This window comes from Falco peregrinus, chromosome 5, assembly GCF_023634155.1.
Source record: "Falco peregrinus isolate bFalPer1 chromosome 5, bFalPer1.pri, whole genome shotgun sequence".
Classification (NCBI taxonomy): Eukaryota; Metazoa; Chordata; class Aves; order Falconiformes; family Falconidae; genus Falco; species Falco peregrinus.
The window spans coordinates 90,267,563-90,281,074 of NC_073725.1; the positions used below are offsets into that span (position 1 = coordinate 90,267,563).

A 13,512-nucleotide genomic window follows, 5' to 3' on the forward strand; every position below is an offset into this window, starting at 1 on the left:
GAGCGAGAACTGGAGAGGAACATAAAACTCAAGGGTTGAGACAAGAACAGCTTAATAATTGAGATAAAATAAGAACAAAAGAACAATAGTAACGATAACAGTAACAGTTGTAATGAAAAGTCGGGAGAAGGGGGGAGGAATGAAATCCAAAGGGAAGGGAGGAAAGAGAACCCGTGATGCACGGCACAACTGCTCACCCCCCGCTGACCGATGCCCAGCCAGTCCCCGAGCAGCGACCGATCGGCAGCCCCAACCACCCCCCCTCAGTTTATATACCAAGCAGGATGGCCCATGGTATGGAAATGCCCCTCCGGCTGGTTCAGGCCAGCTGACCCCGCTGTGTCCCCTCCCAGCTTCCCGTGCCCCTCCAGCCCCCCAGCAAGGCCTGAGAAACCAAGAAGTCCTTGACCTAGTACCACCCAGCAACAACCAAAAACATCAGTGTGCCATCAACATTGTTTTTACACCAAATCCAAAACACAGCACTGCACCAGCTACTAAGAAGAAAACTAACTCTATCCCAGATGAAACCAGGACAAGCGTAAGAATCCCCCTTTTTATTTTGCTTTGAGTTTGACATACGTATTCTCATTTCCTTCCCTCCACCCCCAGTTCCTTTGTGAACAAGGCAGTGAGCAATCATTCCTTCCTCATCCTTCCTATTCCACATGGGTTTATACACATATATTCTATTTAATCATGTCTTTTGCAGAGCAAAGCTCTCCTCATAAAGAAGCCATTTCAGATTTTTGATCATTTTTGTCTCTCTTGTCTAATATTTTCTGGTTCAATTTTTTGCTTTATGAAATGGGGGCACAACACTGCATGGAGTAGTCAAGGCATGCAACACCAGGAATTTATGCAAGGACATAATCCTGTTACTTGTTTTGTTCCTTCTCTAAGAACTCCTAACGTGTTATTTACACTTATGACCAAGTGCTACACCGGCATTTCCATAGATGTATTTATTACAAACCCAGGTCTCATTCATGACTTAATCACCTCTGTGCTCATCACTGCATACACAAAACTAGGATTGTTCCTCCTTCTGCTCATCATTTTCTATGTCTGTACACTGAATTACATCAGGTCAGTCACTCACTATATCAGAGGGTTTCCACAGTGCTCTGCAGTGAACTCCTGCTTTTACTACCTTGAATAGCTGCAAATTGTCAGCAAACAAACAGTCATCATCCGTCTTTTCCTCCAGAGTATGTATGAGCACAAATCCCCCCAGGATTCCTCTAGCGACCTCCCCTCACTGTGAAAACTGGCCCTTTACTCCTGCACACTTTTTAAGTTATGTACCCATCTGGGGACATGTCCTCTCATCCCATACCTGCCTGCTTTATTCAGAAGTTTTTCACAAGGGACCTCACTGAATTCTTATTGGAAATCCAAGTGGAATATATAAATCCAGTTCTTCTGTCCTACATGTTTGCTGCCTCCTCCAGAGAACTCCAAGAGATTTGTGAGAGATTCCATTCTTTACAGCAGTCCTAAGTCTTCGGTGTGTCACATTTACCCACATGCTACTGACTTACGCTTTCCTAAAAGAACAGGACACTGATTCCGCCCCCACCCCATGCTGTCTCCAGGTTTTCCCCAATTAGGTTACAATGACTGGTGCACAGGGAGTTTTCCCGAGCATTAACTTTGATCTACCCTGGGAATATTCACCCAAATGTTCCCGTGAAATCCTGCCTGAAGCTGCACTGAGCAGCACAGGACAGCTGGGAGAGGTGTCCCACTCCTCTCTGAGAAGGTGTGCATCAGAAAGTCAGAGGTGGTGCAAAGAGGGAAAGGTGAGCACTCCTATCCTGTTTGCACGATGGTGCTCTTGCACGGTTTCCTCCTCCAAGGGCACAGGAAAGCTCTAGGGTGCCAGACTGCACCTTTGCCATTGGTAATGGGCTGTTCAGCTGTCCACTCTCAGCTCTTAACATCCCCTGCCACAGGGACTCCTAAAACTAGCTTCAAAACAAGGGGTTCTGTTCCACACTCGGAATAGCAGCACAGGTGCAGCAGACAGCAGAGTGAAACAGCATGTGTAACTTGGGAGCCATTTGTCACAGACTTTAATTTCTTAGAGTGAAGAAGACAGAAGAATATAAGATTCATCACTTTAAATTCTATATAGTGACAAACCAGCAAATGCATTTAACAACTCAAATACACTTTATAGACAGTAATGGATACTGTTAAAGTGTAACCTGGTATTTGGATTATCAAAGGCAGAGTCTATCAATTTTTGTTTTTCTATTAAAGTTGTTTTTTCCATCTGTTGAAAGTGGCTCTTTGTGATTTCACAGGGCATTACACTTTATGTGTCTCATTTGCTGCACCCAAAGGAATTTCATTCTGCTACATTAAAAAATACCTTGGGACACTGGCTAAGCTTTTAACTTTCCAGAACACACTGTTCCATGTCTGTCTCATCCCAGCAGTTACCTTCTTTGAATATCTAATTTATACATACATAAATATATGCATATAATGTAACTCGTATGTCATATTGCCTTTGTCACAATGAGGATTCTGTCTTTATCCCTTTGCCCCAAACCCATGCTCGCCAGCCCAGCTTCTACCACATCTGTCTGGAAGGGATACACCCGACCTCTGAAGCACACATAGATCTGTATGTGACATAAATACAGACAGCTTTTGCTGTCCTGTGTGCTACACACAAGCAGAGAAACGGGAAACTACATCAAAGTTCATTTTGCTGCAGATGTCCTACAGACACACATGGGTATGCTTTCACTTTCATGTTAATCTTACTTTTTTCTTTGAAGGTGAAGCACAGGCCATTCTAGCTGAGCACTACCATGCCAAAGCAGGACTACCTCTTAGCAGAGGATCTTTAAAACCACAGCAACCAAACACCAACGATTTTGCCCTAGTAGTAAGCCTGGTCTCACATGTGTCCCAAGCTCTCCGTGCCTCTAGCTCCCTGCACACTTGCCTTCCTGTTACAGTCACTCTACTGAATTGGCTCAGATCCTCTGAGGATCTTTAAAACCACAGCAACCAAACACCAACGATTTTGCCCTAGTAGTAAGCCTGGTCTCACATGTGTCCCAAGCTCTCCGTGCCTCTAGCTCCCTGCACACTTGCCTTCCTGTTACAGTCACTCTACTGAATTGGCTCAGATCCTCCCATCATTAGATCAGTATGCTGAAGGACCTTGCTACAAAGTACATTTGAGGAAGGTTTAGTGTATTGCTGAATCTAAGCTGCCTACTGGGTCTTCCCCAGCTGCATTGCTGCTTCACAAGCCGATAATGGCGACTGATGGTTTAGCCCCATAGGTGACTTGAACCCACTGTGCAACACACACTGGCAAAAGCAGAGAAGGGGCTAGGTCCTGCACAGCAGTGCAATCTGGTGGGCTGCCTTTTCAGAGCAGCAATATAGTCCACAGGTTCCAAACACAAGCTATATGTAAAGCATAGCTAGGTGACTCATTGTGAAACGTAGCCCACTCCCATGATGATGCATATTACATTCCTTTTAAAATCATTATGGAGGGAACTTCCAGGGCTGAGGAAACTGCACAGCATTTTCATGGATTGTTACAACATGAACAGATCCAGAGTGCATGCTGCTTCTTTTACCTTCACTGCAGTGACCCAGAAAGTTCTCTTCCCCAAGAGCTCTAGCCTGTTTGAACTAGAGGGTTTCTCACAAATACATGGGGGATGTTCCTTCTCTGAATGTGGAGGAAAATACACCCATTTCTACTAATTCTCCTCAACATGGCAAGTAGCTGCTCAATTCCGGAGCATGACGAGAGCATGATCTGACTTTGCAGGATGCCAAGCACTCCCCCCCTGGCCAGACTCTGTATGGAGCATACGAGGTGGGTATGCAGCTGCTCAAGAAGATTCAAAACCAAAATGCCACTCTCCGTCAAGTGCAACATCTTGGAACTAGCCAGGCGGAGGCAGCAGAGAAGCAGGGGCTCCTGCCACTGCCGCAAGCCTCCACCTGCCCTTACGGAGAAAGTAAAATACTTGTCCAGCCTGCGAACAACCGAGAGCAATGCTCAGGAGCAGCCCAGGCTGGGCGCACACAGCCACAACGGAGCGGAGCTTCAGTTTTTCTACTGCAAGTCAAGCAGTAACACCAAGCTATATACAAAAGACAGACGTGATGCACATCACAAGCAAAACTGAGAAGTCTGAGCTTGATGTGTTTCTCTCCTGCATTTTCTCACAACCTCCAATATTATTATAGTGACGCACAACACCAGAGAATATAATTGCTGTAGTGATTACTTACAGCCATTACATTAAGCTTTAAAGTGCTCCTTTCAAATTGAACAATGTTTTTTCAAAGTCAACAGCTGGTTCACAGCTTGAAAGCAACAGTTAAGATAAATTAAATAAAAAGGGTAATAAAATCACAGGCTAAATTTAATTTCTGAAACACATGCAAACACCAGCAAAGCCTTTAAAATCTCTTTTAAAAACATCCACACATACAAAAGTCAATACAGCCAACAATTATAAGAATGTGATGTATGAACACAAATAACTGTGTACACTTCTAAATATAGTTAAAATGGAGCACAAAAACAAATTCATGCAGCATTTATAGCTCTAGTCTAGAGGATAAGTCAAACAAAGTTTCACATGAGATTTGTAAATCTTGGGAGGAAGGAAAAAAAAATATTTTTTTTAATATATTCTTCTTCTTAAACACATATAAAGTGTGATTAATGAAAACAACACGTACCTACCCTTAGGATAAAAAGGTGACCTCGGGCATGCTTAAGATCAGTACAGTGCAAGGAGCCTTTATCAGCTCTTGACATGCACTACTGGAACAACAGGCAAGACTTAGATTTCCAGAGTGTACAACTTCATTTAAATGCCAAGAGACTTTTGTCTGGCCTCATCTTCTCTTCTGTTTGCCATTGGGAGAACACTATTCACAATTCAAATGGCCTCTGCTTGGCTAGTGATGAAGTGCTGAAGCTACATATCCATTCAGATGAGGCAGAAAAACATAAAGGAGCCACGCTCTGGCTTTCTTCCACACTCCTGTCAGAAGCTTTCCACCTATGGCACCATTCCAAACAGGCCAACTAGCAAGCAAGCTGTCTCTTTGCCTCCACCCCATTATATTGTTGATCAGCTGTTCAGCATTTCACATCTTACCACGCTTGAAAAAGAAAATGACGCAAGAACGCAAAATACATATTCCACCTTCTTTATCACAACGGGGGGGCTGCCATATCATAAAGGCTGTTTCTTATCAGTGCTCATTAGCAAGAAGAAATACCCCAAATCAGTTTTCCTTGTAAATATTTCCAGCAGGCAGACAGATTTGGTGTCACAGTTTAACATAAGTGTACGAGACAGGTATATGGAACAGACAGGTGTATTCTCAGTTACACACCATTTTCTTCCTTCCTCGCAGTTTGTCCCTTGCAAGCAGCAATAGGGACTATGACAGAAGAGATTAGCCAGCCACTTGCTCTAGAAATCACTGGGACTACCCAAGTAGTAAAAACTGCACTAAGCACACATCCAAAAGAATGAGATTAATACGTAAAAGAGGATGTACCTCATTATTTTTAAGAGGAGGCATATCTCTGTGAAGGTGGATTACACCAAATATTTTCCTACACTTAGTACACAAGCAAGATTTTGGCAGGCACTCAGAGCAAGAGGATGGGTTGGCATATATTCAGTACGTGATTCACCTCACCTACATTTATCTGCTGCAGAGGCAAGGTCATCTGAGCTAGTCTTTTAGCTTCCTTCTGTAGCCTGAGGAGATAAACAGACACCCAGAGAGCGCAATTTAGCCCACTTGCTTGCCTACTCGAAGTATCTCATCTCAGGCTGAGATGGATCTCTCTCCCTCAAACAACTCAAGAGAGCTCAGAGGATCAGCTTGTGCTGGACACCTAGCAGAACCTGGCCCAGACTAAATATAACCTCCTACCTAGGGTCCAGCTGAGACAACAGAAAGGGTACTTACTGCCATAAAGATTTTTTTAAAAGATTTGTTGTAAAGATTTTTTTGTTCCTTTTAATGTTGAAGGAGCTGTCTGAACATGTTTGCAAATACAAAAGAGATTCAAGTTGATAGAAGCAAAAAAAAAGAAATAACTAAATTTTAAAAACAGCCAAACTTACACAATCTCCATCCAGCAAAGGTAACTAAGGCTACGTATGTAAGCAATACTGACTATGTTTCAGTTCCATCTCAGCACCGACACACATGTCCCAGATGGATGTTACATAATGTTTTTGGAAAAATAAGTGTCTTCCAGTGATTTTTGAAAGTAGAACTGGGTGTGCTGTTATAGCCTACTCCAGAAAGAACACTGTGTGTCCTACACACACTGCAATCAAACGCATTCCAAAGTGTCATGCAAAATGTCACCTTATCTCACTTAAAGCTATTCCATCTAGCAATATCAGAGAAATTATGACAATATGTTGTTCTACATGAAAGTACATGACAGCACTATTTGTGAGACCTGGCAGCTGCCACTCTCAGCAGAGCAGATGGCAGTGATAAAAACACAATGCAGGGAACAGGTTGATAAAGACATATCCGTCATTACGCTTTTGCTGTACAATTACACTCAGGTCCAAGATACAATCGAAATGCATGGCTGTGTCACTCTCGAGCAGGAAGACCTTGCTTATCTGAAGAAAATAACTTTTGTATAAAAACTAATTCTGTACATATTATTAATCAGAATCATTCATCTCCTGTCCACAGGAGAAAAGAAAGCAGCCAGGGAAGACATTTGAAGTCTTTAAAGTCTTATGTGTTCATACTTTTGCTCTTGCAGAGGCAGAGACAACTACTCATCACCTGTAATGGAAAATTAGAGTCAGCCATGATAACGAATGCTCTCATGGCTATCATCAGTTTACACTCCCATCCAGGTACCAGAGGGCATCTTACCTCCCATTTTCACTTTCTTCTTTTTTTTGGGGGGTGGGGGGGGGTGGGTGGGGCAGGCCCAGGGCAGGATGTGGAGAAGTGTTGTATGAGTATACTGGTCATGAAGGTACGAGCCAACCACTCCTAAAAGCAGAAACAGTCTACTTCCCTAAGGCACACATGGCACAGCAGCAGCACCACCAGCCTTTCCTGTGCTCCATCCCTGCCCCAGGCTGCGCAGGCCGTGCCTACGCTGCCAGGCACTTTTCTGCTGCCACGGCTAGTAAAGGCATACACCACCCAGGCCAGTCCTGACAGCACGTTCCTGATGCAGATGACTGGAGGGGCACTGACTGCCATCACCTCACAGAAGCACCACATTTGTCAGCAACAGTCCCTGCCCGCATACAGCCAGTCACCCCAGCCTGGCAGAGCTGCTGGTGCCCTTGGCAGCGCAGCACCTAGACACCAGTCCTGCAGGCAAACCACCAGAGCACCAACGTCAAACCCAACAGCTTTCCCGCACCGCAGACCGAGGAACCTACAGGTGCCAGTCCAGCTGAGATCAGCTGCTGGAAATGCTGTCTCAGAGAACAAGGACACTAAATAATATTCACAGCCCTGTCGCAGCACTCTCCAAACTAGCCAGCTGCAACAAGGCTTTTACCATCCCACACCAGGTTAACTTCATTAACTCCAGTAAGTAGTCCCTGCACCTTGCCCCAGCACGGCCACCCATCCCCCACAAGGGTTCAACCGTTCATCTACTGTCCGTGCTGTTTCTTCATACACTTCAGCCCAGCCCACTTTTTGCCTCTGCTGCATCCCTCTCCTTGTCTCTCCTCCATCCAGGGCACTCTCTCCCCCCTCCCTCTGTTTCTTCCAGGTCTCTCTCCATTACCTGCTCCTCCCCCATACACCCCTTAGAGATATTTAACTACTTAGCAGGAACCAGCCACAGCTGCACCTGATCCACATCAGCCAACCCACCCCCCGAAGCCAGCCCACAGCTGTATATTGTTAATTAATCCAGCTTTATTCCTCTACAATTCCTCTACATAGCCCTTTAACACCATTGACACACTTAGTTATACTAAGGCCTTATTTATAAATGGGCAAACTAATAAAATCAACTAGAATTTTAAGTTCTAGCTGAAAATCTGTTAGCCTTTGTAAGAGAATTTAAACCTGGGGCATGAACATAAAATGCGCATATAATGTCTACTTTAATATATGAACTCCAATCAAAACCTTTTAAATTCCATACTTGCTTATTAAGTAATCAGAATAATTAACCTTGCAGTAGTTTTTAAAGTGTGTAAAATAAACACAGTGGTTTTAGCACTATATATGTTCCTACAAGATGTTAATGGAGACCACTTGTACTTTCCAAGATAAACAAAAATTAATCTCTAACAGCACAATCATTAATGATATGCAATGGAAGACATAACGTACAGGTAATTAACATGACAAAACAGAACACGGATGATACACAACCAAAGGTACAGCTAAATGCACATATAATTGAAATAGTTATGAATACAGATTAGCAGGTTTTAAACCTTTGTATAGTTAGAGAAAGAGCTCCTTTCCTAGGAAAACTGTGCTCCTGCCTGTCAGTCATTTTGCTTCTACTAGAACAAAGGATAATAAGCCTGATAATAACCTGTTAATATATTCTACTTGAAAATCTTCTATAAAATTGGCTATACTATTACATTTAAATATTGTGTGGTTTAATGTGCAAGCATACATTATATCCTGATATAATTCCAAAAATTTAAGTAAGTTTAGGAAACAAACAATTAAAGACCTGGCACCTAACTAGCACTAACAAACACATAACTAGTTTGTTTTATGTAACAGTACACAGGCCTAACAAAGAGAGCAGAGCTGACAGGAGCTGGAACCCCAAAGGACAGTTATGAGGTATGAATTATCAGAATATGTTATCCAGCTGCCCCAACTCACTCCTGCAGCACTCACAATTCGGCATTTCCCATGGAAGGTGTCAACACCGTCTTAAGTGCAACTGCCTACACTAATATAGGAAGGGAATTAATCCTATGAGGGTTTGAGAAGTGGAGAAGTTAATTTATACTAGAAGCCTGACAGACCCTAACTCCAACTCACAACTGCAATTACTACCCATTATAAAAACACCTGGCTGTTAAAAATGTGGCTACAAACCTTGGATCTCTGCAAGGGCCACCTCGCCCCTCATGCCCTGGACTCAATAGGCTTCCTCTTGCAGGTTGTTTTTGAACCTTTACACTTTCCACTTGCAAAGGCATCATAAAATTCTGGATCCTTGCTCACCTGACGTGACTACAGAGTCCTTTAACAGCCCCCTACAGTTACTGCTAGACCCTCTTTCCTTTCTACAAATAATTAGCCAAATACCATTTAAAGGCTAATGTGTTTTAGGGTCTCACCTTTACATATCACAGAGACACAATTTATGGCAGCCTAATGGCAAGCTGTAGTGTAAGCTTAATAAGATGCATATAAAATTAATATTTCTGAAGATACAGGACTTATAAAATACTGTGGCAACCATCAAAATGTCATGAAATGTTACGAAATCTTCAACATAACTTCCATAGTTTCACCTTGGTTTATTTTCTTCTTTACAAAATGGGAAAGAGATGTATCAAGAATGTAAATTTTTCATTTATTGTCATAAATTTGCTTTTATTTAAGAGCAACTGCAGTAACTGTGATGAGCACAATGTAAATTCCAGCTTAGGAAACCATCACTGCCGAAAGTCACAGTGGAAGGAAACACTAATTCTCAGGACAGGCTTTCCCCCTCAAGCTGCAAGTCACTTCAGGATGGGCTTCATCAACTGTCAGGATAAGGGCAGAAGTCCCACAGAAAGCATCTTCTCATGGCTCTAGGCTGCAAAGCACAGGTAACAAGGAGACGGACCACCTCCCTTAGTAATTCCAGAGTGCCAGGCTGCCAAAAAGGGACCCGGGCATTCCTGAGGAGCCGAGTGGCAGCTTGAAGTCCTGAGGAGCTGGAGAATCTTCAGTGCTGCTGTTGTGCTCCTGCAGTGATTATCCAAGAAACTACTCAGTACAAGAACTCCCCTCATAACAGCACCAGAAAGGACCTGAGTCACAGCACACCTGGGATTTGAGACAAGGTGGACCAACAGCAGTTTCCTCACATGATCCGCTGTTGCCCATTCTGCTAATATATCCAAGAGGCAGCAGACAGCAGCGACCAGAGCGAGCTGCTGTGCTTACATGCCACTGCTCTTGCTGGCCCACCACTGCAGAGATCCTAGAATGAGACCTAGGATGCTCTCCATGTGTGACACGGTGGTGGAGAGGGTTTCATCTTTAATAAAAACTCCAGACAAAGTCAAACCACCTGACACTATTTTGCCCATCAGCACTGCAAGTAATTTACACATCCCTACTTGGGTTTATATATTTGGGGCATCTGTTTAGTTTTTATTACTTCTGGCCTTGGCTCCCACACTCCTTCACAGATCAAGTAACTGCCTTCCCTATTTGCTAATTCCAACAGCTGGTTATTACTCACCAGACTCCTGCTATACTCGCCTGGGGAAGAATCATAAATAAATGTGTACAAGCAAGCAGATGCTGTCATTTTAAAAATTGATCCACCCAGTAAAAATGTCCTATTTAGGACTCAAGTGGTGAATCATTAAGCGTGTGTCTTGATGTCATTTTAATAAAATCCAAAAAACAATCATAGGACTTTGTTCATTAATTCAAATTAGTAAATGAAGAAAGTGTTATAAGAGAGAGTATTATTAATAATAAATAATTAAATTATGAACAGGTCAAACACCTGCTCTTTCCAATAAAGACAAAGGCAAGGTAAGATACAGAGCATTTTTTGTTATTCGGTATAACTAATCACTTTTCCACCAGTGGCAGACAAGGTAACATCAGGTCACCATGGGTCCTGGAATCTATGACTGCAAGCAGAAGAGAGAAATACAGATGGTTTATCAGACTTTATTATCTCTCTTAATTGTGTGCCTGTTTATTAGCTTCTTTTTTTTTTAAAAAAAAGGTAATTTCTTTCTGAATGTCACTGCTAGGAGGAAGTGAGCTGTCTGAAGCATATTTTAAAAATACACAGAATATAAAAGAATAAAAAGTGCTTTGCAGACCGTAACGCAGGAAGCAGCAGGGAAAAAAAATCCTGGTACCAACTTTTCCTCCACATTTTAAGAGGGATATCTTTCTGCAAGGTTAGGCGGTTTGGCTTCCACAATCCTTAAAAAATTGACTTCTGATGAAAACAGCACAAGTTTCAGTGATGGTGGCATAATCCACAGGGACCATCAATTTCTGCAGGTTACACGGATAACAACAATCTTTGTTCCTTGGCAGCAGGAATTAAATGATCTCCTGTGGACTTAAAATGGAAATGTCTAGCACTAAAGTCATCCGCTTCCTTGGTCAGACAGCTCACAAAAAAAAAAAAAAAAAAAGCTGCATTAGTTTACAGACATTTCAAAACCAGTATGCATGTACTGCAGGTTAATTACTCTGATACCAAAACTTCAAAACTTCCCACTTCAGCTCTTGCAAATCTGTTCTGTTTTGTTTTTTCAATAAAAACAATTTCAACCAAATTGCTAATATGCAGTATGGTATTATGGGCTTTTAGTGGATCTTCCTCCTAGACTAAAGGCCAAACACACTACAACATGACTGAGTACTCACCTGAAAACCTGTCTTGATTAGCTTAGCAGACATACAGCTCAGCCCTTTCAAGACTATTGATGCTATGTCAGCATTCAACTGTTGTACCTAAATATGACTGACCAGGAATAATTGTCTTCCAGTGCACGCTCAAAGATAAATGCTGAACCTCTCTGAACACCCAAAACCTAAGATCTACTCCCAATTGGTTCTTCACCTACAGTAAAACTCATAAAGTTTACCATGGCCTTAATGCCCCACTGTTGCACTAGATTACATGTTCAGAACTTAGCGTTATTTAAAATACCAGAAAGAAAATCCAAATCTTCGACATGTAATTTTTGAAAATATTCCTAATATTTAAACTAGGAAAACTATGATTTAACCAGAATTGTATTAACCAGCTTAAAGAGGAATAAGTTAATATAAACAGCAATAAAAACTGGAGAGTCTGTAAGCACAAGATTAGCAACACTTGGTAGCATCATCATAAATTACAAGTATTGAAAACAAGGTCTAATAAGAAGTTTTCCTTGCCAGTTAAACACTTCCTCCTATAGCAGCATATATTAACATTTAGCAATCAAGGAGGAGAAAATTCTAAATGAAGGTGCTAAAATCACAGTCACAGGACAAACTTAGAGGTGCCAAGAGAAAGGCAGTTAGAAGGCAGAGAATAGATGGGCCAGCATGATAAGCCACAGCAGCAAGTCTAAGGTGTGACAGAAGTGGAAGTCATTCGAGCAAGACAGCTGGGGAATGGGGTCGAGTCGCAAGCAGCAGCAGTGACAGGAGGACTCAAATCAACTCTTTTTTGGAAAGCACTACTGACTGAGCATGGGACAAAGAAGAGTGAGTGTTCTCTCAGTACAAAAGGTGACAAATTTAAATTTTTCTGTAAACATAAGATTTTCATCAAGTCTGAAGATTTCAGCCCCAGACAAGAGGCACTTTTTTCTGAGTTAAAAATTCCTCATTTCTTGTTATGTTGCTTTAGATTTTGATTCCCAATGTTAAGACATTCCTCTGAGTTGCTGAATTTTAAGTAAAATAGCATTTTCTTTGCAGAAAGAAACACGTTCAGGGCACATTATGAAAGCAAGCCAGGGATGAAAGATGCCACGCAAAGCGTGTTAGAAGACTGAGGTGCATATTCCATACGGGAAGCATGTCTTAAGCACTGATTAAACCCATGCAGCATAAACCATGAAAAGGACACTGCCTGGCAGCAGCATTCATCCCCCATGCTTCTCAGGTCCTGTCAGGCTGCTCAGATCAGCATCCAGACAGGCCTTCTTCCTTAATACTTAAGATCAACAAAGATTTGTATATCTCCCATCTTCCAGGAGTCATCTACCTGTTAAGAGCTGTCCCACTTTTGGAACACAGAAATTTCCAAAGTGACAGCAGCCATCTTCCTCATACTATCGCCGTACGGTTAACAAGTAAGCTACAGTTGAAAGAAAATGACATTGGATTTATACACTCCCCTTCGATGCAAACAGCTGCGTCGCTCATGCAATTACCAAATTCCGGTGGGCTGGCTGCCCAGGAGCCCAAACGACCCCGAGTTTTGGCGACCCCACACTGCTCACGGAGACCCAGGGTTCAGTTTCAGAGCCGTTACTCCAGCAAAAAGCCAGCAAGGCCACCGGAGGGAACGGCCCCGCTGCCCTCACCCACCCGCACGCCCATCGCCCCCTTCCTTACATCTGCACGGGCAGAACCAGTTACGTGACGAACCGGGCGATAAGGCAGGTCTGGGCTACAAGGAACCCAGAAGCGAGCACTGTTTTAAGCCAGAGGATGTCTCCAGGCCAGCCCCCCCCGCACCGCACGGGACCCTGCGGCGAGGGCCCGGCCGCCGGGACGAACGGCCGGACCGCCCGGGAAAGCACG

At 43.0% G+C, this 13,512-nt stretch overlaps 1 long non-coding RNA gene across 3 annotated transcripts; it reads right to left on the reverse strand.

The window, feature by feature from the left end:
• Window positions 1-9,521: 9,521 nt before the first annotated feature.
• LOC129784575 (uncharacterized) lies at window positions 9,522-13,495 on the reverse strand. 3 transcript variants are annotated; one of them, XR_008747459.1, is made up of 3 exons: window positions 13,324-13,495; window positions 12,971-13,063; window positions 9,522-11,375 (listed from the first exon to the last, which is right to left on the reverse strand). It is a non-coding gene; the product is annotated as an uncharacterized LOC129784575 (long non-coding RNA). The 3 variants fall into 3 exon arrangements; XR_008747460.1 differs by lacking the exon at window positions 12,971-13,063; XR_008747458.1 differs by lacking the exon at window positions 13,324-13,495 and having other exon boundaries at window positions 12,971-13,317.
• Between the last annotated feature and the right edge of the window lie 17 nt (window positions 13,496-13,512).